We start from the raw sequence: 27,728 nt of genomic DNA on the forward strand, positions 1-27,728 counted from the left end.
TTTATAGTAGAGATGGGGTTTCACCGTGTTGGTCAGGCTGGTCTTGAACTCCTGACCTCAAGTGATCTGCCCACCTTGGCCTCCCCTAGTGCTGGGATTGCAGATGTGAGCCACGGCACCCAGCCCTGTGTTGTCTTGACAGAGTTCAAAGTCACTGGGTGTTGAGGCTGTATATCCACCACCCAACAAACTGCCATGCATCCTTTACCCTCAGATTTTTGCTTTTTGAATCTTAACTGCTCCTGGCAATAAACCCCATCTAGGATAACCTGCCAGCATTCCTTAAACCTCTCTCTCTCTCTCTCTCTCTGTAATAGAGACAAAATTCTCCCACCTCGGCCTCCCAAAGTGCTTGGATTACAGGCATGAGCCACTGCACCCGGCCACAGTTTTCAAACAATACTCTTCTTAAGCCACGTCTCACATTCTCATGTGCCATACCTTTTGAATGAAGCTAATGATTTCTTTCTCTACTCTCTTCTTCAATAAGACCAAACTAAATGATAATCATCAACAATGGTGTTAATAATCATAGTAAGACGTCATTCCTGGGGGTATTGGGAAAGAGCTGGGAAGAGCTGGGTTGAGGAGATGTTCTCCATTTTGTTTTCAGTGGTGGTTACACACGTGCATATAATTTTTGTCAAAATTCATTGAACCGAATGCTTAAGATCTGTGCATTTTATTTTATTTTGAGACAGAGTCCCTCTGCCGCCCTGGCTGGAGTACAATGGCCCGATCTCAGCTCACTGCAACCTCTGCCTCCTGGGTTGAAGTGATTCTCCTGTCTCAACCTCCCAAGTAGCTGGGATTACAAGCATGCGCCATCACATCCAGCTAATTTTTGTATTTTTAGTAGAGAAGGGGTTTCACCATGTTGGCCAGGCTGGTCTCAAACTCCCGACCTCAAGTGATCCTCCTGCCTCGGCCTCCCAAAGTGCTGTGATTACAGGCATGAGCCACCAAGGCCCACCATGGGCATTTTATCATAAGTTAAATATTTCAGTTGTTAAAACAATAGCAGCAGCTACAACAGGATCACAATGTATAACTGCAGTGTAGCTACATGACTAGCAACAATGTAACTTGTTAAACATAACCAAAGGAATAGCAGCAGATACAACAGGATCACAATGTATAACTAGCAACAATGTCACTACCAAACCTCTTCTCCAATCCTCAAAACAAGCTTGTGATACATTTTGCATTTTGTTTGGTTGTGGTTTTTTTGAAACAGTCTCTCTCTGTCACCCAGGCTGGAGCGCAGTGGTGGGATCTCAGCTCACTGCAACCTCTGCTTCCTGCTTTCAAGCGATTCTCCTGCCTCAGTCTCCAGAGTAGCTGGGATTACAGGTGCCATGGCTGGCTAATTTTTGTATTTTTAGTAGGTGTTGGCTAGGCTGGTCTCTAACTCCTGACTCAAGTGATCCACCGGCCTTGGCTTCCCAAAGTGCTGGGATTACAGGTATGAGCCACCACGCCTGGCCTGTGATACCTTTTAGTTCCCATTTTACAGAAGAGGAAACAGTGATCCCAGAGAACTCCAGTGAAGTTGCTCAGGGTCCCAAGGCTACTAATGGTTATAAACCATAGTACTACCCTGTGTGTCCTGGCATGAGTCACAATGGCCAGAAGGTGGAAACAACTCAAATGTGCATTAATAGATGAATTCTCAAAAAAAAAAAAAAAAAAGAAAGAAAGAAAAAAGAAAAAGGTTAAGATGCTCAATTTTATGATGCATGTTCTATTACAAGAACAAAGAAAAAACCAATTAGAGATTTAAAGAAGAGCCACTGAAGATATTCAAACATCAGCATCTCAAAAAAAAAGAAGGACACCCATTGGTCTAACTGGGTTTCTATCTAGTTACTATTTCAAGTGAGAAAAGCAAAGTACACATTGAAATGCTGGGTAAAGAAATGTAATGACAGGCCAGACATGGTAGCTCAAGCCTGTAATCCTGAAACTTTCGGAGGCCAAGGTGGGCAGATCACAAGGTCAGGAGTTCAAGACCAGCCTGGCCAACATAGTAAAACTATGGTCTCTACTAAAAAAAAATGCAAAAAAATTAGACAGGCATGGTGGTGTGTGCCTGTAGTCCCAGCTACTTGGGAGGCTGAGGCAGGAGAATTGCTTGAACCCCAGAAGTGGAGGTTGCAGAGAGCCAAGATCACACTGCTCACTCCAGCCTAGGCAACAGAGTGAGACTTCACCTCAAAAACGAAAAAATTCAATGACAGCAGCAAAGTATTTCCAACATTTCAATCCCCTGTGCACCTCTTTGTGACAGTTGCCATTGCAGAGTCCCTGAAGAAAAAGGCCCAGCCCCCACCCCAAAACAGCTCCCAGGGAAAGCGGAGGAAGATGTAGGAAGATATGGCTAAGAACCATACAGAGAGATTCTCAGTCTTACCAGGAATCAAGGAGATGCAAGAGAAAGCCGTGGCATACCAATTTCCATGCACTTTGGAATTACCATAAAATTAACATCATTTCCCTGCAGCTTTGCCCACGATTGGCCTATACTTTAATGCACCACTGGTGGAACTGTACGCTGTTACAGCCACCTTGGTGATCATTTGGGAAGTATATCCTAGGCCTAAAAATGCACATACCCCATCTCCCAGTCACTTCAATTCTGAACATCAATCCTAGAAAACCATTCACAAATGGGTAGGAGGAGACTGACACCAAGATGTTCATTTCAGCATTGTTTATAAAAGAAACAAACTGGAAACAATCTCAATGCCTTCTTCCACTAGGGGGGTGAGTAGCATGTGGCTTATTCATACAAGATACGACATAGCACGTAAATGAATGAACTAGCAGTACCAAATCAAGAAGTATAAACTTAAGGAACATATTGGCTGAGAGGAAAAAAAAGCATCTGGCTTAAGAATTCATGCAGCAGGTGTAGAAATCTGAATTACACACACACAAAAATCGTGTGTGTGCATGGTGAGGGGGATCGCTGAGTATTTTTAAAGACTAGATCCATTACGGTAGGACCAGCGTGTGTGGTCAGTCAGAACTGAAATGTGCTTTAAGTGCAAAATACACTTAAAGTGGCTTCCCAAGGGATCATATTGCTTAGCTTCAATATATGCAGATCTTGAGAATACTCAAAAGTGTATTCCAATATAAATGGCAGCGTTTAATGCCAGTGAACTGTATACTTCAAAAGGGTTAGGATGGCACATTTTATGATGTATATTTTCTTACAACAAACGATTTGAAGAAAGATTTATGCCAGGAGCTGTGGCTCATGCCTGTAATCCCAACACTTTCGGAGGCTGAGGCAGGTGGATTACCTGAAGTGAGGAGTTTGAGACTAGCCTGGCCAACATAGTGAAACCCTGTCTCTACAAAAATGCAAAAATTAGCTGAGTGTAGTGGTGGACACCTGTAATCCCAGCTACTCAGGAGGCTGAGGCAGGAGAATTGCTTGAACCTGGGAGGTGGAGGCTGCAGTGAGCTGAGATTGTGTCACTGCACTCCAGCCTGGGTGACAAGAGCAAAACTCCTTGTCAATCAATCAATCAATCAATAATTATAAAGATGTAAAGAATAACCAAAGATATCCCAAAATCTAGAACCCTAAATGCTCCAAAATTTCCTGATCCAGAAATCCAGAATCCTAAATGCTCCAAAATTCAAAACTTCTTGAGTGCTGACATGACAGAAGTGGAAGAAAATTCCATACCTGACCTCATGTGACAGGTCACAGTCAGCACAGTCAAAACCAAGCTTCCTGCACAAAGTTACTCAAAATATTGTACAGGATTACCTCCAAGCTCTGTGTATAAGGTGTATACGAAACATAAATGAATTTGATGTTTGGACCTGGGTCTCAGCCCCACAGTACCTCATTACATATAGGCAAATATTCCAAAACCTGAAATAAAATCCCAAGTTGGAAACACTGCTAGTCCCAAGCATTTTGGATAAGGGATACTGAACCCGTGTACAGCATTGATGCATACAAGCTTATGTGTCAAAAATATATGCAGGGCTGGAAGTTTATGTACCAAAGTTAAGACAATTGTTACCTCTGGGAAGAAGGGAAGAGAATATGGCAAGGGAAGATGACAGAGAGCAACAGTATCTTACATTTTATTACTTTCACTTATTTACTTATGATTTTGTTTCATTTTATTTTATTGTTTATTTATTATTATTATTTTTTGAGACAGACTGGAATGCAATGGCACAATCTTGGCTCACTGCAACCTCTGCCTCGCAGGTTCAAGCGATTTTTCTGCCTCAGCCTCCCAAGTACCTGGGATTACACACACCATCATGCCTGGCTAATTTTTGTATGTTTGTAGATACAGGGTTTCACCATGTTGGCCAGGCTGGTCTCAAACTCCTTGTCTCAAGTGATCCGCCCACCTCCACCTCCCGAAGTATTGGGACTACAGGCATAAGCCACTGCGCCCGGCCAATCCTCCCACTTTAGCCTCCTGAATCGCTGTTGAGTACAGGTGTGCACCACCATGACTGGCTTTTTCTTTATATGAGACACAGGTCTGATAAAAAGGCATGTGACTTGGGTGTTTATCCTGGTCCCCTGACATCTGCTCTACAAATGAGTCACCTGCCCAGACTCATGCACTGTGCCCGTGAAAAATCCTGACTCAGTTTACCCAAAATACCTGTCACGCACCCAATAAGCACCCTGCTCCCAGCCCCCAGCCCTGTTGCTCTGCATTTCCCCAGCAAGAACCCCCCCAGGCATACAGAGAGCAAGGCAAGTAAACCCAAATGCAGGCTCTGGAAGTCCATCCCGAGAGCCCAGGTCATTGGTAACTGGGCCCTGCTACCAGGTGGCCATCCCAAACATCTGCTTTCAGAGTCTATCACCTCCACCTCCAAGGGTTTATGCAATCTGTACTTAGTGCTATGAAGAAGAGAATGAATGAAGTAGGAGGACCAGAGCCCTGCTGGTTTCAGCTTATATTTGCACAGGATTTCACAAAGCTGACAAAAGAGCTTCACGCTCCACATCTCAGTGGATTCCCATGACAGCCCTGTTGGTAAGTGCAAGTCAGTCACAGGCAGCTAAGCAGCCAAGGTGCTCAGCTGTTTCCCTCCCTCCCTCCCTCCCTTTGTCTCTTTCTTTCAGCAGAGTCTTGCTCTGCCACCCAGGATATTGTGAGCCCAATCTCGGCTCATTGCAGCCTCTGCCTCCTGGGTTCAAGTGATTCTGTTGCCTCAGCCTCCTGAGTAGCTGGAACTACAGGCATGCTCCGCCACACCCGGCTAATTTTTGTATTTTTGGTAGAGATGGGGTTTTGCTAAGCTGGCCAGGCTGGTCTCGAACTCCTGGCCTCAAGTGATCTGCCTGCCTCAGCCTCCCAATGTGTTGGGATTACAGGCATGAGCCACCATGCTCAGCCAAAAGAGAGGGTTAATAGATTCAAGAGGTAAGGGCAGATTCAACATAGGCATAATAAGTATTACAGAGCTTCATTTTCCTTGTTTTATTTCATTTTGTATTTTTTGAGATGGAGTCTCGTTCTGTCACCCAGGCTGGAGTGCAGTGGCATGATCTCGGCTCACTGCAACCTCCAGCTCCTGGGTTCAAGGGATTCTCCTGCCTCAGCCTCCCAAATAGCTTGGACTACAGGTAGGCTCCACCACGCCCAGCTCATTTTTGTATTTTTAGTAGAGATGCGGTTTCACCATGTTGGCCAGGATGGTCTTGATCTCTTGACCTTGTGATCTGCTTGCCTTGGCCTCCCAAAGTGCTGGGATATCAGGTGTGAGCCACCGTGCCCAGCCAATTAATTTATTTTTTTTAAAAGACAGGGTCTTGCTCTGTCGCCCAGGCTAGAGAGCAGTGGTGCGATCATAGGTGACTGCAGCCTCTAACTTCTGGGCTCAAGCCATCCTCCCACCTCGGCCTCCTGAGTAGTTGGGACTATGGGCACATTTAAATGTTTTTTTGCAGGTGCAAGATCAAACTGTAGTATCTAGGAATGGAACTTGGGTTGTCAACTATACAGTAACGCAAGGCAGTGATTACTATAAAAGTGAGAGCAGTGGTGAGTTTAGGGGAAGAGAAGGGCTGGGACTGCAGTGTGGTCCATGGAGGTCCATGGGTGAGCAACAGCAAATCGATACTTCCTGAAATGAATGAAGGCAACAAGGGTTCGCCCCAGAGCAGGAGTTCTCAACAACGGAAGAGGGAGCATTGTTGCCCAGCGGACACTTGACAGTGTCTGGAGACAGTTTTGGTTGTCATGACTTGGGGTTGCTACTAGTATTGAGTGGTGGAGGCCAGGGACGCTTCTAAGCTTCCTACAATGTACAGGGCAGTCTCTACCACAGAGAGGGATCCAGTCCAGGATGCTAATACTGTGGAGGCTGAGAAACCCTGCCTAAGCTCATTAACTTTAAAAAAGAAGAAAACAAACTGGGTGCAGTGACACAAGCCTGTAATCCCAGCACTTTGAAAGATTGAGGTAGGAGGATTGCTTGAGGTCAGGAGTTTGAAACCAGCCTGGCCAACATGGTGAAATCCCGTCTCTACTAAAAATACAAAAATTAGCTGGGCATGGTGGCGGGCACCTGTAATCCTAGCTACTCGTGAGACTGAGGCAGGAGAATCACTTGAACCCAGGAGGCAGAGGTTGCAGTGAGCCAAGATCGTGCCAGTGCACTCCAGCCTGGGTGACAGACTGAGACTCCATCCGAAAAAAGAAGAAAGAAGGAAGAAGAGGAAGGAGAAGGAGGAAGGAGAAGAAGAAGAAGAAGAAGGAGAAGGAGAAGGAGAGGGAGAAGAAGAAGAAAACAAGCTGGATGTACTGGCATGTTGCTGTAGTCCCAGCTGCTTGGGAGGCTGAAGCATGAGGATCCCTTCAGCCCAGGAGTTCGAGGCCATGGTGTACTATGGCTGCGTTTCTGAATAGCCACTGTACTGGGCGACATAGTACATATCTTTTCAAACATTCTTTCTAAAAACGGCAAATTTTATGTTATGTGTGACTTTTACCATAAATAAAAATGTTTTAAAAATAATAAAAGTACCCTGTCTCTACTAAAAATACAAAAAATTAGCTGGGCATGGTGGCGCGTGCCTGTAATCCCAGCTACCCAGGAGGCTGAGGCAGTAGAATTGCCTGAACCCAGGAGGCAGAGGTTGCTGTGAGCCGAGATCTCGCCATTGCACTCCAGCCTGGGTAACAAGAGTGAAACTCCGTCTCATAAAAAGAATAAATAAATAAAATAAACAATAATAATAAAAGTTCGGCAGGTGTGGTGGCTTATGCCTGTAATCCCAGCACTTTGAGAGGCTGGGGCAGGCAGGTGGATCACTTGAGGTCAGGAGTTTGAGACCAGCCTGGCCAACATGGTGAAACCTCATCTCTACTAAAAATACAAAATTAACCAGGTGTGGTGGTGCTTGCCTATAATCCCAGCTACTCAGGAGGCTGAGGCAGGAGAATCGCTTGAACCCCGAAGGTGGAGGTTGCAGTGAGCCGAGATTGCACCACTGCACTCCAGCCTGAATGACAGAGCGACAGTCTGTCAAAAACACAAAACAAAACAAAACAAAACCTACATCTATGGTGTAATATGTGAAACCAAAAATATCTGCATGTTGTATACCACAGAAGCTATTTATAAATGAAAATTTTGGCCTAAGAAAAGAAAGAAAAAGAATTCAAATCAGGACCAATCTGAAAAGCAGCACCCTGTTTTCTGCATTAGTCTACTGCTACAGCAGAGAAAAATGAGGTCTCGGGAAGTGGGACAGCTCCTTTGGGCCAATGTTAGCAATATTACCAAGCCAACCCCCCCAGCACCGACACACACCACTCTTAGTCATGAGCAATAAGACATACAAGGAACACAGACTCCAGATGGCAGATTTAAAAACATTATTAGATTTCCAATGAAAACTTCTGCTATAGTGCTTCTAATGTGATACAGTCCTATAAAAATAAAGATGAATCATGGCCCATTTGGAAGGAAAGTTCTGACTGCCTTACGTCACAGCCAGTCACACACTGTTTTCTTATTTATTTATTTATTTATTTATTTATTTTTTTGAGACAGAGTTTAGCTCCATTGCCCAGGCTGGAGTGCAGTGGCACGATCTCAGCTCACTGCAACCTCCGTCCCCAACCCTGGGTTCAAGCAATTCTCCTGCCTCAGTCTCCCAAGTAGCTGGGATTACAGGCGCCCACCACCACACCCAGCTAAGTTTTGTATTTTTAGTAGAGACGTGGTTTCACCATGTTGGCCAGGCTGGTCTCAAACTCCGGACCTCTAGTGACCACCTTGGCCTCCCAAAGGGCTGGGGTGACAGGTGTGAGCTACTGCACTCTGCCTACTTTTTTTTTTAAGTTATCAAAGAATTACTTTCCCCAAAAAATGGCACCATAAAATTTGTCAATGAATACTCAGTTACCTGCTATTTCATTTTATATGGCTAGAACATAATAAATTATCAAAACGGGTGAAGAGGTTGCAAAGGAAAACAAACCAAGAACAGCCCAGTTTCACGCGTGAATACAGACGGCAAGAATTCAACAAATGAAACAAAGCAAACCTAGCAAATCGAATTGAACATTATGCTGAAAGAATAATTCATCACCACCAAGTAGGGTTTACCGCAGGAAAGCAAGGATGATTTTCTATTAGGAAGTCTATTAAACATGGATGTCAGATAATTCCATTGTTAAATATTTAATATTAGTCTAGAAGCCCTGGTCAATAAAATAAGATTTAAAACTGAAATAAGAGAGATGACTTTTAGACATCGTTTTTCTATGCTTCCATATCTGAGCAGACATAACTTCTTTAAATGACCGTAATTTGTAGAGGACAAAATTGCATACAATAGATAAAACAATTAAAAAACCTACCAATCAATTTCACTAAAGGACCTGGATTCAGTGTAAATATGCTATTCACAGGAGCAATAACTAACACAAGAAAACTCTGTGATACAGAAATCAGGAATCGCCATAACAAAAATGTACAGGGTAAAGACAAAAAAGAGACAATATAAAAGATTTGAACAGATGGGCTGGGTGAGGTGGCTCATGCCTGTAATCGCAGCACTTTGGGAGGCTGAAGTGGACAGATCACTTGAGACCAAGAGTTCAAGACCAGCCTGGCCAACATGGTGAAACCCTATCTCTACTAAAAACACAAAAATTAGCCAGGTGTGGTGGTGGGCACCTGTAATCCCAGCTACTTCGTAGTCTGAGGCAGGAGAATTGCTTGAATTCAAGAGGCAGAGCTGAGATCACCCCAGTGTACTCCAGCCTGGGTGGCAGAGCGAGACTCCAACTCAAAGAAAAAAAAAGAAATATTTGAACAGATGGAAGAGGACATCCCATACCTGCCTGGAAAGGAAAAATACGAAGGTATTTATTTCTTAATTTATGAATTTTAACCCATTTTCCATTTGTCCCAAGAATAGTGGACAGAGGTCCACTAATCCTAATGTATAATCCTAATTATAGACATTTCTGTTACATTAAGAGTAGAGACAAGTTCTGTTTAGAAATAACTCCAAGAATCATTTTTTATATTTTCTCACATTGAAAATCAGGCAGATTTGCTTCAGCTTCGAAGAACATGTTTATGTGAAATTAAATGAGCCCTGGCAGTGAGTTGCACTTTTTTTTCTGTGGGAAATGGGTTACATTTTAAATTACATTTTTAAATCAATATCTCAATGAGTTTTATATGAGGACGAGAGCAGGGAGTGATTTAGTTCATCCAGAAAAGGAAACACTTTTCTAAAAATGTGTAATAGGGAAAAAAACCTAGATTTGCCACTTCATAAAGCATGTTCTTATCAGGCATGAGCTTGTAGTCCCAGCTACTTGGAGGCTAAGGCAGGAGGATCACTTGCACCCAGGAGTCTGAGTCCAGTCTGGGTAACACAAGTGAACCCCCATTCTTTTCTTCAGAGACGGAGTCTCACTCCGTCACCGAGGCTTGAGTGCAGTGACACGATCTCAGCTCACTGCAACCTCCACCTCCCGGGTTCATGCAATCCTCCTGCCTTAGGCTCCCAAGTAGCTGGGACTACAGGCACACACCATCACACCTAGCTAATTTCTGTATTTATACTAGTGGGGTTTCTCCATTTTGGCCAGGCTGGTCTCAAACTCCTGACTTCAAGTGATCCACCCACCTTGGCCTTCCAAAGTGCTGGGATTACAGGCGTGAGCTGCAGCATTCAGCTGAGCTCAATGCCTTTTAAAAAAAAAGTAAAAGCCACATGTTCTGAATCTATAAACACAATGGTACCCGGGCAAGATTAAGGCACAGAGGACTTGAAATAGAATTGATATCCCAAATGTAAATTCATGGTTTTGGCTGAATGTAATACCTGATGAGGAAAACTTCAAGAATTACTGAGGAAAGAATTCATTATTCAATAATTGGAATTCATAAAAATTAAATTACTACCCAAAAAAATCATTTAATGTCTTCAGTCACACCATACACAGTCCTGAAGTGCAATTGAGCTCCAAATCCTGGTTAAAATGTTCTTGTACCCATGAACCTGAAATAAAGAATTTTTAAAAAATGTTTTATGAGTCCCACTGTGTTTCCCACCCCAGGGTTCTTTAGCAGATGGCCACAAATTCTTCCCCTCCCATCAACAGGTAAAGACTATATTCTCCCTTTCCCTCCCAGCTCACCTTAGCCAATGGAACATTAGCACACAACATGCAAACAGAAACTTGAAAGGCACTGTGCACTGGAAATTGATCTCTTGCCACTCTTGGAGTGCTGAGACCATCATGTAATCTAAGCCCAAACTAGCCAACTAGAAGATGAGCAGCTCCAGAGAGGAAAACCAAGGCCTCCCAGCTGACAGCCAGCACCAACCACCAGACATGTGAGTGAGGCCATGCTAAACCATTTAGCTACCAGACAACCCACTGTTTGATCCCAGACATTAGTGAGAACAGGGTCTGTCTGTTTATGGTCAGCTGGTGGGTCTACATAAGAAAACTTGCCCAGCCACCTCACAGAATCATGAGCTAAATATATGAATGTTGATTAAGCCATTATGTTTCAGAGAAGTTTGTTACACAGCAAAAGCTAGCTGATACAAACTCAAAGCCCTGTGTTGTCCCAGTTAACACCCTACCCCCACCTCATTGTTTAAGTGAGTCCAAATAGATTCCCATTACTGGCAATCATGTGTTGACTGAGACACTCAGTGCTGAGCCAGGAAGACAAACTCAACTGGGGTTCTATCCCCCAGCCCCTTCCCCATCCTTAATCCACTTCCTCAATACCCACAATGATTTTACTCCACTTAAGCTGAAATGCACTGTTCTCTGTTCCCAGAGAGAAGCCAGGAAGGAACTGACACATTCCTCATTCTTGGTCACCCATAGACAAGACACTCTGAGCCTCGGTCAACACACCTCCTCCTTCCTTGTTCCTCTTGTTGTTTAGATGCGCCTATAATGGCCTCTTTGTCGTGATCAACTTTCCCAGGCCACTCCTTCGTCTATTCCGGGGACTCTCAAGGGGTAGAGAGGTTGAAAAAACATCCAATGGTATATTTTATACTTAGAGGAAAAAGAAAAAGAACAAACTCCAAGTAGGGAAGAGAAATTGGATTTTTAATTTTTATCAAAAGGGGATATACTAGTTCGAAGTTGAGGAAAACCTTGGAGACAGGCTCCCTTAATTTTTTCCTCATGATAGAAGAGAAAACAGACTTCAGAAAAGCTAGACAACTTGATCAAGGTCACAAAACAGATACAGTATTCAAATGCAGGCCTGTCTGACTCCAGAACTGTCTTTAATCCCGGAATGAAGTGTTCTAAGGCATAGACACCCAACGCAACTTTCTGCGGCGATAGTAACATTCTGTGTCTGCAGTGTCTAAATGCGGTCAGTACAACTCAGGTCCAAATATCTAATTTTAATGAATTTCTACTTAAATTGCCACATGTGGCTGTGGCTGACAAGGTAATTCTAGAATGTCACTAAGTTGGTTCTATATCACTATCAAGAGCAGGACCCAGACAGGTGAAGTGGCTCGTGCCTATAATTCCAGAATTTTGGGCCAAGACAGGAGGATCACTTGAGCCCAGGAGTTCAAGACCAGCTTGGGTAACATAGCAAGTTTCCATCTTTTATTTTTTAGTTTTCAGACCGGGTCTCTGTTACCCAGGCTGGAGTGCAGTGACATGATCTTTGCTCACTGCAGCCTCAACCTCCCAGGCTCAAGCTATCCTCCCACCTCATCCTCCCAAGCAGCTGGGACTACAGGCATGCACAACCACACCTGGCTCATTTTGCAAAAATATATATTTTTTAAATTAGCCAGACACAGTGGTTCATGCCTGTAGTCCCAGCTATTTGGGAGGCTGAGGTATGAGGATTGCTTAAGCCTGAAAGGTTGAGGCTGCAGTGAGCTGTGATTGCATCACTGCACTCCGGCCTGGGCAACAGAGGGAGACCCTGTCTCAACAAAGAAAAAAGTACAATCCTCAATATACATACCCACCCACCCAGAAGTGGCAACTGAAAGATTTAAGACCTTATGGGAAAATAAAGTTATGACCAAACCCGGGAAAGCCCTTTGTAACTATTCTAATGTCCTGCAAAATACAATAAACAACCCATGCTGTTCGACATTTACTGAGTTAGCAAGAACAAGTTCTGAAGAATGGATTGCCCTTGACTATTCCTGGCTTGCCAGATTTTTTTCAAGGTCTTTGTCAACCTGGGGAAAACTTAGAAATGTGTTCACCAGGCCAGATGCAGTGGTTCACGCCTATAATCCCAGCACTTTGGGAGGTGGAAGAGGGCAGATCACTAGGTCAGGAGTTTGAGACCATCCTTGCCAACATGGTGAAACCCTGTCTCTACTAAAAATACAAAAATTAGCCAGGTGTGGTGGTGCACACCTATAATCCCAGCTACTCAGGAGGCTGAGATAGGAGAATGGCTTGAACGCGGGAGGCAGAGGTTGCAGTGAGCCAAGATTGCACCACTGCACTCCAGCCTGGGCAACAGAGCAAGACTCTATCTCAAAAAGAAGAAGAAGAGGAAGAAGAAGGAGAAGGAGGAGGAGGATGAGAAGGAGAAGGAGAAGGAGAAGGAGAAGGAGAAGGAGAAGAAGAAGCATGTTCACCACTGTGTGGGCAACGTTCGTGCTTTGGGTCAAAAGAAAAATCATCCAAGTCATTTTCTGACTTATTTGATTCTCTTATTTGTAGCTCTTATGATCTGGGTCTACTTTAGCCACCTGGATCTCTCCTCCCAAGAATCAGTGTCAACATGACGACATGTCCTTCACTTTATCACGTCACATGATGCTTATTTTGCATGATATCCAATGCCCACTGTTGATATCTGCAATTCCCAACAGAAGACACTTAGACATATGATGTTCCCATGGCCAGATGCCCCCAGTTCCAGTCAAACCACACCCCTGTCTCTCTTCTCTCTCTCTCTCTCTCTTTTTTTTGGGGGGGGGGACTCTTGCTTGCTCTGTCACCCAGACTGGAGTGCAGTGGTGCAATCTCAACTCACCACAACCTCCACCTCCAGAGTTCAAGTGAGTCTCCTGCCTCAGCCTCCGTGTAGCTGGGACTATGGGACTATAGACATGCACCACCACGCCTGGATAATTTTTGTATTTTTAGTAGAGACGGGGTCCCACCAGATTGGCCAGTCTGGTTTTGAACTCCTGACCTCAAGTGATCCACCTGCCTTGGCCTCCCAAAGTGCTGGGATTATAGGCGTGACCTACCATGCCCATCCCCCCCCAGCCCCACAGCACCCAGGTATCTTTTGAAGCCACCCTTTCAGAACTAAGTCTGTGAAGAACTTCACCGTCCTCTGAACTACACTGGCAAACTTAACAGCATCCTCCAGCTTTTTTTACTGCATCAAATTCATCCCTCCTGGGAAGCTCTTTCCTTTCAGAGGTTCAGCCATCACTTTCCCAGTGACATCTGTGGTGACGTCTTCTGCCTATTCCATCTTCTGTACCACCAGGAATCCTAAGATAAACCTCTTGCTTTTTTCTCACCCTAATAAAATTCCTTTGCAAATAACCTTCATATCTTTCTTGCTTATAAAAATAATTTTCTTAGCAAAACTTGCCTTCGTCAGAAACACAAAGTTTTGTTATGAGGTTGGGTCTGTGCCCTGTTTGTCAGACACTAAAACAAGGGAGGCCCAACAGCACCATTTCACCGCAGAACAAAATGCTCAGACGTAATCCCTGTACAGCTTTATTACTTAAGTATGAACTCTAGACAAATATTTCAGTCTTGTGCATTAAAAAAGGGGGGTACACCTGTAATCCCAGTGAATTGGGGGAGGGGAGGGTGCTAGAACTGCTTGAGCCCGGGAGTTCAAAACCAGCCTGGCCAATATAATGAGACTCTATCTGTACAAAAAATAAATTTAAAAAAATTAGCTGGGATTAGGCACAGTGGCTCATGCCTATAATCCCAGCACTTTGGGAGGCTGAGGCAGGCAGATCACTTGAGGTCAGAAGTTCGAGACCAGGCTGGCCAAACATGGCAAAACCCGTCTCTAACAGAAGTACAAAAATTAGGTGAGCATGGTGGCATGTGCCTATAATTCCAGCTACTCAGGAGGCTGAAGCAGGAGAATCATTTGCCCCCAGAAGGTGGAGGCTGCAGTGAGCTGAGATCACGCCACTGCACTCCAACCTGGTCGACAGAGTGAGACTCCATCTAAAGCAAACAAAAAAATATTTAACTGGGCATGGGTGCAGACACCTGTAGTTCCAGCTACTCGGGAGGCTGAGGTAGGAGGATAGCTTAAGGCCAGGAGTTCAAGACTGCCATGAGCTATGATCATGCTACTGTACTCCAGCCTGGGTGATAGAGCAAGACCCTGTCAAGAAAAGAAAGGAAGGGAAAAGAGAAAAGAAGAAAAGGAAGGGAAGGGAAGGGGTAGGGAAGGGGAAGGAAGAGGGAGGAAAGGAGGAAAAGGGAGGGAAAAGAAAGGGAGGGGAGGGAATGGAAAGGAAAGGAAGAGAGAGAAACAGAGGGAGAGAAAAGGAAAGAGGAAGAGAGAGGGAAAGAAGGGAGGTAAGAAATAAAGAGAAAAGAAAGAAGGAGAGAAAGTGGGAGAAAGGGAGGGAGGGAGAGATGGAAGGACGGGAGGAAATAAAGAGAAAGAATGAAAGAAAGAGAGAAAGGAAGAAAAGAGGAAAGGGAAGGGAAGAAGGAAACAGGTGTAAACAACAACAAAAATTTTTTTTTAATCAAAGAACACACCACCACTCAGACCCATGTGCAAAAGAACAGCATCAAGCATGATTGCCTCTGCAAATAGCTGACTCCAGAGAGTGCTGAATGGGAGTGGTACACATTAAATAAAGTCAGTCCAGGAGGGAGAACCTGAGCGTACTGTAGCTCTGAGTCTGGAGCTCAGAGGGGCAAGCGGAACTGTCCCAGGAACATGCGATTAGCAACACCCAGACTGTGGAACTCACCCCAAGCCAGAGCCCAGCTCTTTAACAGAGAGAGGGTAAGGAACAGAAACAGGTGGAGGGAGAACCTGTAGACCAGGGTTTCTCACCCTCGGCACTATTCACACTTGGGGCTGAATCGCTCTTTGTGGCTGGGCTGTCTCTGCATTGCCGGATGTTGAAAAGCATCCCTGGCCTCCATCTGCTCAATGAAAGCAGCACATACACATTCCCTGGAGTTGTGACAACCAAAAATGTCTCCAGACATGGCCAAATGTCCCCTGGGAGACAAAAACCACTGCTAGAGACCCAAACAAACAAACCCATTTATTTATTTCCAAGCCAAGGTCTTGCTCTGTCATGCAGGCTGCCGGGCAATGTGTGATCTCGGCTCACTGCAGCCTCAACCTTCCATGCCCAAGTGATCCTCCCATCTCAGCCTCCCAGGTAGCTGGGAATAGGTGCACAACACCATGCTCAGCTAATTTTTAATTGTATTTAGTAGAGATGGGGTCTCAGTATGTTACCCAGGCTGGTCTCCAGCAGGCGGTCAGCGGTCAGTAAATAACGCGGTGCTTTGCACACCGCATGCCAACATGACTAGGTGCCAGCACTGTAAAACCCATTCTGATCAGATCTTCAAATAGGAATGCTTTCATTCCCCAGGTGAGCCCTTGGAAACACTCCATAAAAAAGCCTATTAAACAGCCATTCTTTCTAGGCTGCAGTCCATAAGCCTTGGAGTCTTCATTAAAGATCCAAGACCTGGCCCGGCGCGGTGACTCACACCTATAATCCCAGCACCTGAGGTCGGGAGTTCAAGATCAGCCTGGCCAACATGGAGAAACCCCATCTCTACTAAAAATACAAAAATTAGCCAGGCGTGCTGGCATGCACCTGTAATCCTAGCACTCAGGAGGCTGAGGCAGGAGAATTGCTTGAACTCAGGAGGCAGAGGTTGTGGTGAGCCAAGATCATGCCACTGCACTCCAGCCTAGGTGACAGAGCAAGACTCCATCTCATAAAAAAAAAAAAAAAAAAAGAATGAGCATATAAATCAGGTATGGTGGCTCACAACTGTAATCCCAACACTTCGGGAGGCCCGAGGTGGGAAGATTGCTTGAGTCTAAGAGTTCAAGACCAGCCTGGACAACATAGCAAAATCCCCATCTCTACAAAAATAAAAATAAAATAAAAATTAGCCGGGCATGGTGGTGCACACCTGTAGTCTTAGCTAATGGGGAGGCTGAAGTGAGAGGGTCACTTGAGGATAGGAGTTCTAGCCTGGGAAACAGCAAGACTTCATCTCTTAAAAAAAGAAAATCAAAAAAATTAGCTGGGCGTGGTGGTGTGCACCTTCCCCTCCCTTCCCTTTCCCCTTTCCCTCCCTTCCCTTTCCCCCTCCCTCCCTTCCCTTTCCCCCTCCCCTCCCCTCCCCTCTCCTCCCCTCCCCTTCTCTTCCTGTAGTTCCAGCTACTGGAGAGGCTGAGACTGGAGGACTGCTTGAACCTAGAAGGCTGAGGCTGCAGTGAGCTGTGATCACACCACTGCACTGCAGACTGGACAACAAGCGAGATCCCATTTCAAAAACAAACAAATAAACAAAAACAGAGAGGGAAGACAGAGGATTTTTGTTTGATTCTCTCCTAGAGGAAGGAGATCGGATAAGGGCACAACTTTGAGACGCCAGCACACACATCCCCTCCCTTTACTGGGAAATGGACAGTTCTATCCAACACAGGCACATTCAGAGAGGCCTGGAATCCTGGCCCGATGTGCACTCCCTCCCTCGCTGCCGTCCCTGGGTACTCCCTGGGGCATTTCGGGTGTTCAGTCACAAAGAACAGATTTTCATTCTGACGGAGTCGGGTGACATGGGAAATACCTGGTCAATGAATATCATCAGGTAGGAGGGAGAAAAAGAAAAACTTGTCGGACCAGTTACTAAGTTAGCAGGCAGCCAACCAGGAGAGCAGAGAGAGCAGCCTTTCCATGACGGTGGATTTTAACTCCCCCAACCTTCCTCCCAAAAGGAGTGGGCCAAAAGGTTAAATTTCAATTGATATCCCTCAGCCTCCCACCCCCGCCCACCGGCTCCAGGAAGCCAGGCAACCGTGGGAATTGTAAATTTGTTATCTTCACCATTACAGATTTAGACAAAGTCATCTTCATCATCTTTGGGGCAGCAGAGTGACCACACGGCCAGCTGGTCTACCATCTTTCTGTGCAGCCTTGCACCCACCAAAGGGCTTTCTGCCCACTCAGCTTATACAAACTTAGAGTGAATTTTTTTCTTTTTTTGAGACAGGCGCCAGGCTGGAGTGCAGTGGCAAGATCTCGGCTCACCGCAACCTCCGCTTCCTGTGTTCAAGTGATTCTCCTGCCTCAGCCTCCTAACTGGGACTACAGGTGCATGCCACCATGCCCAGCTAATTTTTGTATTTTTTACTAGAGATGGGGTTTCACTGTTAGCCAGAATGGTCTCGATCTCTTGACCTTGTGATCTGCCTGCCTCGGCTTCCCAAAGTGCTGAGATGGCAGGTGTGAGCCACCGTACCCAGCTCTTAGAATTACTTTCACTTCCTCCCTGACTCAGCAGGGGCTCCAGGGCCCCAACAAAAAGCCTGGCTCAGCAAGGCTGTCCACTGAGTACTGGTGGAAAGAGCCCCTCCTAAACATGGCCCCATGTGAACTTCATGATGGCACTGGAGCATGTGATGACCCTGTGCTGGTCCCAGCCTCCCTTCCCGACATGAGCACCCTCTTTGCCTTCCCACACAATGCCCCTTGGCCTTGTCTGCCACTGCATCCACCTGAATATCCTCCAGTCTCACCCTCTCCCCTCCGCACCCCTTCCCAATGCACTCCTGCCTGCAGGACAGAGTTGAGACCTTTGTTATTAAAAAAAATTCTAATCATCCAAGTAAAAATTGAATTACAATGACTATGGAATATTTTCAGCACAGTGCTTTTTTTTGATTCTCTCCTAGATTTTTTTTTTTTTTATCTTTGACAACATAAAAGGAAAGAAAAATGAATGAGAAATTCAAGTGGGCCATCATTCATATAACGTGCCCCACCTTATTTATTTATTTATTTATTTATTTATTTATTTATTTATTTATTTATGTGTTTAAGACAGAGTCTCGCTCTGTCACTCAGGCTGGAGTGCGGTGGCGCAATCTCAGCTCACTGCAACCTCCGCCCCTTGGGTTAAAACAATTCTCCTGCCTCAGCCTCCTGCTGGGATTACAGGCACCCGCCATCATGCTTGGCTAATTTTTGTATTTGTTGTAGAGACGGGGTTTCACCATGTTGGCCAGGCTGGTCTTGAACTCCCAACCTCAGGTGATCTGCCTGCCTCGGCCTCCCAAAGTGCTGGGATGACAGGTGTGAGCCTCCGCGCCCGGCCTCCCCAACTTTATCTTTTTTGTTGTTGGATCCCCATGCGCAGGCGTTACACTTTCTTGTCTTCTTCATGGACTATAGTGACATTGACACAAGGAAATTTATCAGTTTCCTCTGTTATCTGGAGAACATCATGATTTTCAGGTGCTCTGCTCCGAAGGCATCTAGAAGCACCGGTTCATGACTCACTAGAAAGGGAAAGGCAGGGGCGGGAGGAGGGAGGAGGGCGGAGAGGGGCCTTGTATTGTACATTTACTGCACTCCCCCACCCAAACAGAGAGCTCCAAAAGGGGCAAGGGTGGCATCTGATGCCATGCATCCCCCTCCCCTCAGAACCAGCAAGGGGCAGCAGGGCTGCATCAGCCTGAGGCTGTGTGCCCGCAAGTTCCACTGCAACAGCTTCTCTCCCTGAATGCTGAATGTCCTGCTCATATAGAGAGAGACAGAGGCCCGCTCTGTCATCCAGGCTGGGGTGCAGCAGCGCAATCTCTGCTTACTGCAACCGAGATTCTCCTTTCTCAGCCTCTCGAGTAGCTAGGATCACAGGCACCTGCCACCATGCCTGGTGAATTTTTGTACTTTTTTTTTTTCCTGAGATGGAGTCTCGCTCTGTCGCCCAGGCTGGAGTACAGTGGTGCTATCTCGGCTCACTGCAACCTCCACCTCACAGGTTCAAGTGATTCTCCTGCCACAGCCAACCCCGCCCCCGCGCCCCCCCCCCCACCCCGCCCCAGAGTAGCTGGGATTACAGGTGCCTGCCACCACGCCTGGCTAATTTTTGTATTTTTAGTAGAGACAGGGTTTTGCCATGTTGGCCAGACTGGTGTTGAACTCCTGACCTCAGATGATCTGCCTACCTCGGCTTCCCAAAGTGCTGGGATTATAGGCATGAGCCACTGTGCCTGGTCCCTTTTTGTACTTTTTTTTAGTAGAGATGGCATTTCTTATTTTTTAATTTTTTTGTTTTTTGTTTTGTTTTGAGGCGGAGTTTCGCCCTTGTTACCCAGGCTGGAGTGCAATGGCGCGATCTCAGCTCACCGCATCCTCCGCCTCCTGGGTTCAGGCAATTCTCCTGCCTCAGCCTCCTGAGTAGCTGGGATTACAGGCACGCGCCACCATGCCCAGCTAATTTTTTGTATTTTTAGTAGAGACGGGGTTTCACCATGTTGACCAGGATGGTCTCGATCTCTTGACCTCGTGATCCACCCACCTCGGCCTCCCAAAGTGCTGGGATTACAGGCTTGAGCCACCGCGCCCGGCGAGATAGCATTTCTTGGTGTTGGACAGGCTGACCTCGAACTCCTCGTCTCAAGTAATCGCCCTGCTTCGGCCTCCCAAGGTGCTGGAATTACAGGCATGAGCCACTGTGCCCAGCCAAAAATGTGAAAAAAGCATTCTTAAGCCGAGCAAGCGCAAGCACAGTGGCTCACGCCTATAGTCCCAGCACTCTGGGAGACCAAGGCAGGAGGATTGCTTGAGCCCAGTTGTTTGAGACCAGCCTGGACAACACATTGAGATTCTATCTCTACCAAAAAAATAAAAAGAAACTAGCTGGGCATGGTGGTGCAAGCCTGTGGCTCCACCTACTCAGGAGGCTGGGGTTGCAGTGACCTATGATCACCCCACTGCACTCCAGCCTGGGCGACAGAGTGAGACCCCATCTCTAAAAATAAAATTAAAATTAAAAATTCTTAGCTCAGAGATCATACAAAAACAGCAGCTGGCGGACTGGATTTGGCCCAAGGGTCATAGTTTGCTGATCTGTGGGCAAAGGCCTTATGTCAGACAAGTCTGAAGTCAAACCCTTCCTGAGCTTGGTCTCCTGGAGCAAGTCTCTTCAGTCCTAGCCATGCCTCCATTCCCTGTTCTGAAAAATGAGGATAACAAACCCTTATAGGCTGTGGTGGGATCCCCTAAGGCATTGCTTAGCACATAGTAAGTGTTCAATAAACACTAGCTACTGATAGGCATTAAGGATGTCATTGTTTGTCAACTGTGAGCCAGGTGCCATGACAGGTGCTTGGAATATACCAAGTCCCTGCCTTCGGGGTAGCTTTGGCTGACCGGAGAGGCAGCTGAGTCCAGACAGGATGAGAAGGCTGATAAGAAGAGTCAGGGGCAAATTCTGTATTTCCTCTGGTTTCCTTTCCTTCTTTCCTCCCTTTCTTCCCTCCTTCCTTCCTTCTTTCCTTTCCTTTCCTCCTTCTTTCCTTTCCTTCCCTCCTTCTTTCCTTTTCTTCCCTCCTTCCTTCCTTTCTTTCCTCTTTCCCTCCCTCCTTCCCTCCTTTCTTCTCTTTTCTTCCTTTCCTTTCCTTCCTTCTCTCCTTTCTTTTCTTTCTTCCCTCTTTCCTTCTTTCCCTCTTTCCTTCTTCCTTTCTTTTTGTTCCTCCCTCCTTCTTTCTCTCCTTCCCTCCTTTCTTTCCTCTTTTCTTCCTTTCCTTTCTTCCCTCCTTCCTTCCCCCTTTCTTTTCTTCCCTCCTTCCTCCCTTCCCTCCCTCCTTCCTTCCTTCCTTTCTTTTTACAGCTTCCTACATTCCACCAACTTCCCACAATGATATCCATAAAACACAATGACAGGGAGCTTAGATGCTGAACGAAAATCCCTAGGTTCAAATCCCATCTCCACTACTTACTACCCATGTGTGTGTGGGAGCGAAGCGGTGTGGGGATGGGGAAGTTGCTTAATCTCTCGAAGCCTTAGTAACCTCAACCATAAAGAAGATTGTTGGGAAGATTGGATGCAGTATCCCAATCAGAGCACTTAGAACCACAGCTGACATGAAATCAGCATTTGCTGCAAGGACAGTTTCGATTGGCCCAGCGTGGTAGCTCATACCTGTAATCCCAGCACTTTGGGAGGCCAAGACAGGCAGACAACTTGAGGCCAGGAGTTCGAGACCAGCCTAGGCAACATGGCGAAACCCTAGCTCTACTAAAAATACAAAAACTAGCCTGGCATGGTGGCACATGCCTGTAATCCCAGCTATTTGGGACGCTGAGGCAGGAGAATCTCTTGAACCCGAGTGGTGGAGGTTGCAGTGAACTGAGATCATACCACTCCCCTTTGGCCTGGGTGACAGGCCGAGACTCTATATAAAAGAAAGAAAAAAATCAAGGCAAGTCCAGCATGGTGACTCACACCTGTAATCCCAGCACTTAAAAGAGAGGCTGAGATGGAGGATTCCCTTGGGCCCAGGAGTTTGAGATCGGCCTGGGCAACATAGCAAGACTCCCATCTCAATTAAAAAGAAATAAAAACTAAATATAAATGAAAAAAATAAAAATAAAATATCAAGGCAAACTTTTTAAGTGGAAGAAGAAAAAGAAGCAGAGACTTTCCATAGGCAGCTAAAAATTCTGCCAAAAGTCAAACCCTACAAGAGCATGCATTTAGACTCATGCATTTCAATACATGACATTTAACGTGGTAGGCAGAATACCACACTTTCAGAGACTCGAAGCTGTAATCTCAGACGCGGGAGGAGGGGTTTTCTGCTTTCAGCCTCCTCCTCCTGCTATGGTGCCGACGTCCATATGTGGCATCTCAGGCTGGTTTCCCCTGGCACCCAGCATGTCCCGGCCTCACCCACCCCTCGGATCAGCAGTGAGCAGCTGGGGTGACCTCCCAGAAAGAAAATGCCAGTGGCTTTGGCTAAAGCAGCTAGTCAGTCAAGCCATGTGGCTTTGGGTCCCCTCAAAATGCCCAGAGCTGAGAATTTCCAGAGCATCACATGCTGTTGGCACCTGAAAATCAGGGTGGTCTTTCATCTGGGACAGCCACCCCTCATTGGCAGGGTCACAAGATACACGTTCTTCTGCCTGCCTCAAGGCCAAAGTCAGAAATGAGGCTGAACCCTGGAAAATACTCACCTGGAAGCCGATCTGCCCAGATAGGGTGGGCCCATGGTACTTACTTACTGGAAACTTTCAGAACACTCACGGAGCACCTAAGGCTGGGTTAAGTGCCTCCTCCTGCACCATCTCATTTAACCCCCAAACCACCACACTCTATCCCCAGGCTGCAGTGGAGTGGTACAACCTCAGCTCCCTGAAACCTCCATCCCCGGGCTCAAGCGATCCTCCCACCTCAGCCTTCCAAGTAGCTAGGGTCATAGGCACCTGCCACCATGCCTGGACTAATTTTTGTATTTTTTTCATGGTTTGTCATTTTTGTATTTTTTCATTGTATCTCCAGGTTGCCCAGGCTGGTCTTGAACTCCTGAGCTCAAGGAATCTGCCCTCCTTGGCCTCCTAACGTGCTGGGATTACAGGCATGAGCCACCATGCCTGGCTGGCTGAACCAATATCCATCTCCCTCTAACTCTTCCCCTCCTGAGTGTACTTGGTTTTATGGTCAACATCTGCATTTGCCACTAGACTGGCCACTCTGAGGAGGCAAAGGCTGGCTCCCTTCCTATGCCCCGAGTTCCCCAGAACATGACCTAGTAGGCAGTCAGTACACAGACCCTGTCTCCACTCTTCCCATTCAGAGCTTCTTCTGGTAACTTCCCCCCAAATCCACAGCAGGATAATGGAGAGAGTGAGTCCGGCTATGGATCATTAGCACATGCCACGGTGGTTTGTTGTTGCTTTTTCTTTTAATTCCCTTAACTATTTTTTTTTTAAACGGAGTTTCACTCTGTTGCCCGAGCTGGAGTCCAATGACATGATCTTAACTCACTGCAACCTCTGCCTCCTGGGCTCAAGCAATTCTCCTGCCTCAGCCTCCTGAGTAGCTGGGATTACAGGCACCAACCACCATGCCTGGCTAAATGTTTGTATTTTTAGTAGAGACAGTGTTTCACTATGTGGGCCAGGCTTGTCTTGAACTCCTGACCTCACGTGATCCGCCCACCTCAGCCTCCCAAAGTGCTGGGATTACGGGACTGAGCCACCGCACCCGGCCCCCTAACCACTGAAAGCCTTCCTTTGGTCTTTCTGCAGAAAACATCATTGCTTAAGGGACAGGTAGAAGAAGGCGTGGACTTTTCACAGAATTGCTTAAACTAGGTCCAAAGGACAAACAAGTACCTTCATCCTAGATGTTACCCATTCCCCTGATGCTTCCAGAAGCTGCCAAGTGTGGAAGAAAAAACTGACGACCACAGATGTTCACAGAAGTGTCCGAGAAGATTCTGGGGAAAAAGAGGGGTTGATGGATAGCTTTCTCCAGCCTATGTCTGCCCCTAAGACAGAGGAGTATCCTCTGGAGGTTCAATCTATTCTGCATTCAAAAATCCCATCAGACATTAAATAATGTCCGGGTGCAGTGGCTCATGCCTGTAATCCCAGCACTTTGGGAGGCCAAGGCAGATAGATCATCTAAGGGCAGGAGTTTAAGATCAGCCTGGTCGACATGGTAAAATCCCATCTCTATTAAAAACACAAAAATTAGCCAGGCGTGGTGGCAGATGTCTGTAATCACAGCTACTCAGGAGGCTGAGGCAGGAGAATGGCTTGAACCCAGGACGCAAAGTTTGCAGTGAGCTGAGATCGCACCACTGCACTCCAGCCTGGGCGACAAGAGCTAAACTCCATCTCAATAAATAAATAAATAAGCCTCCAAAAGTCTCAGCAACAAAGTTAATGCAGGCGTTGAATGGCTGCAAGTGTAGGGCCAGGCACGGTGGCTCCCACCTGTAATCCCAGCACTTTGGGAGGCCGAGGCAGGTGGATCACCTGAGGTCAGGAGTTCAAAACCAGCCTGGCCAACATGGTGAAAACCCGTCTTTACTAAAAATTAAGAAACACAATAGCTGGGTGTGGTGGCAGGCACCTGTAATCCCAGCTACTTGGAAGGCTGAAGCAGGAGAATTGCTTGAACCGAGGAGGCGGAGGTTGCAGTGAGCTCAGATTGTGTCATTTCACTCCAGCCTGGGTGACAAGAGCAAAACTCCGTCTCAAGAAATAAATAAATAAATAAATAAGCCTCCGAAAGCCTCAGCAACAAGGTGAATGCAGGCATTGAAAAGCTACAAATGTAAACGGGTATTCACAGCACTGTGATTCACGGTAGCGGAAATGTGGAAGCAGCCCAATGCCGGTGGATGGATGAATGAACACGCAGAATGTGCTCCCTCCATACAATGGAATATGACTCAGCCTGAAAAAGGAAAGAGTGTCTGACACAGGCTTCCACGAGGATGAACCTTGAGGACATCAGGCTCAGTGAAATAAGCCAGGCACAAAAGGACAAATCCTGTCTGATTCCACTCACAGGAGGTCCCCAGAGTCATCACATTCATAGAGTCAGGAAGTGGGATGGTGGGTGCCAGGGGCTGGGAGAGGGAGATAGGGAGTGAGTGTTTCATGGGGACAGAGTTTCGGTTTGGGAGGATGAGAACATTTGGGAGATGGTGGTGGCCATGGCTACATGATCATGCTTAAGGCCACTGAACTGTGCACTTAAAATGGTTGAGATGAGGCTGGGCACAGTGGCTCACACCTGGAATCCCAGCACTTTGTGAGGCCAAGGTGGGTGTATCGCTTGAGGCCAGGAGCTTGAGATCAGCCTGGCCAACATGGCAAAGCCCCCTCTCTCCTAAAAGTACAAAAATTAGCCAGGCATGGTGGCTAGCACCTGTAGTCCCAGCCACAGGGGAGACTGAGGCAGGAGAATCACTTGAATCCAGGAGGCGGAGGTTGCAGTGAGCCGAGATTGCACCACTGCCTTCCAACCCAGGTGACAGAGCAAGATTCCATCTCAAAAAAAAAAAAAGTTAAGATGGCAAATATTATGCTATGTGTATTTTACAATAAAAGAAACTGAAGAGGGGAAAGAAAGCTGAAGCTCTCCAAAGACAGGGGCAACAGTTCAAAAAACAAGCATTTCTTGACCGGGCATGATGGCTCACACCTATAATCTCAGCACTTTCAGAGGCTGAGGTGGTTGGATCACCTGAGGTCAGGAGTTTGAGACCAGCCTGACCCACGTGGTGAAACCCTGTCTCTACTAAAAATACAAAAATTAGCTGGCTGTGATGTAATGCTTGTAATCCCAGCTACTGGGGAGGCTGAGGCAGGAGAATCGCTTGAACCTGGGAGGCGGAGGTTGCAGGGAGCCAAGATTGCACCATTACACTCCAGCCTGGCGACAGAGTGAGAATCCGTCTCATAAATAAATAAAATGAACACAATCATTTCTTGAAATTATTATCAGGACATGGCAGGCCCCCTGGGGATACTACTACTAATGGTGGCTGAAATATATACCAAATGCCAGGAACCGGGACCCCAGGAAGTGTTAGTTGAACCTTCCCTGGGTGACAAAACCCCCAGTACTGGAAAAACAAGCCCTTTTTTGTTTTATGTTCAGTTTTGTTTTCTTTTTCTTTTGTTTTTGAGATAGTGTCTCGCTTTGTCGCCCAGGCTGGAGCCCAGTGGCACAAACAGCTCAGTGCAGCCTCAACCTCCCAGACACAAGAAGCCTGGTTCCTAACAGCAAAAAGATGTTGAATTCACTGGAAACATCAGGCACAACCAGGCACGGTGGCCGACACGTGAAATCGCAGCACTTTGGGAGGCCAAGGTGGAAGGATTACTTGAGCTCAGAAGTTCAAGACCAGCCTGGCCAACATGGCCAAATCCTGTCTCTACGACATATACAAAACTTAGCTGGCTGTTGGCTGAGTGAGGTAGCTCACACCTGTAATCCCAGCGCTTTCGGAGCCAAGGCAGGTGGATCATCTGAGGTAATGAGTTCAAGACCAGCCTGACCAACATGGTGAAACCCTGTCTCTACTAAAAATACAAAAATTAGCTGGGCGTGGTGGTGTGCACCTGTAATCCCAGCTACTTGGAGGCTGAGACAGGAGAACTGCTTGAATCCGGGAAGCGGAGGTTACAGGGAGCCGGGATCGAGCCACTGCACTCCAGCCTGAATGACAAGAGTAAAACTCCGTCTCCAAAAGAAAAAGTAATTAAAATGTAAAATGTAGAGAAAAAATTCTTTCACGGGTGGAAAAAGACTTTCTAAGTGCAAAGTACAGAAGTGGCACACAGAAATCCAGCTCTGAACTCCATAAACATGTTAAGCTTCTCCAGCAAAACACATCCCAGGCTATTTTAACCACGGAGCAACAACAACAAAATTCAATTGGCAAAGGGTTAGCAGCAGTCATTGATGAAACCACATAGAGATTAATTTTGCAGAAGCTGCTGAGGTACTAAAAGATAAACGCACAAAGGATATGAACAGGAAGAGAAAACCCAAATGATAAATAAATGTTTAAAAGGTTTAACCCCGATAGCAGTCAAAGAAATGCAAATAGAAACAATGACAACACGTCAGCTCCTCCCTCCCACAGTCAATATGAAAGATTTTTCAAATAACACTCAAAGGCTGGCCAAGGTGCTCCCTCTCGTCCAAAGCTAGGAGGAGAGGCCATTGGTAAAACATTTCCGGAACACCATTTGGCACTCTGCACCAAGAGCCTCTGACCCAGAAATTTCACTTCTGGAAAGCAAGCCTAAAGAAACAACTGCTGGATAAAGCTTCCACTCCAAAATGTTCATCACTCTCTTTGTGAAAACTATAAATCATCTTTTTTGTTTTTTTGGGTTTTTTTTGAGACGGAGTTTCACTTTTGTCACCCAGGCTGGAGTGTGGTGATGCGATCTCAGCTCACCGAAATCTCTGCCTACCGGGTTCAAGTGATTCTCCTGCCTCAGCCTCCCAAGTAGCTGGGACTACAGGCACACACCACCATGCCCAGCTAATTTTGTATTTTTAGTAAAGACAAGGTTTATCCATGTCAGTCAGGCTGGTCTTGAACTCCTGACCTCAGGTGATCCACCTGCCTTAGCCTCCCAAAATGTTGGGATAACAGGCATGAGCCACCGCACTCGGTCTGGAAATCAT

The 27,728-nt window shown here is 46.3% G+C and overlaps 1 protein-coding gene across 8 annotated transcripts in view; it reads right to left on the reverse strand.

The window, feature by feature from the left end:
* INSR (insulin receptor) overlaps positions 1-27,728 on the reverse strand; it is a 160,557-nt gene that overhangs the window by 109,155 nt on the left and 23,674 nt on the right. The window lies entirely within an intron of this gene.

Source organism: Callithrix jacchus, chromosome 22 (assembly GCF_049354715.1).
Source record: "Callithrix jacchus isolate 240 chromosome 22, calJac240_pri, whole genome shotgun sequence".
In the NCBI taxonomy this organism is placed as follows: domain Eukaryota; kingdom Metazoa; phylum Chordata; class Mammalia; order Primates; family Cebidae; genus Callithrix; species Callithrix jacchus.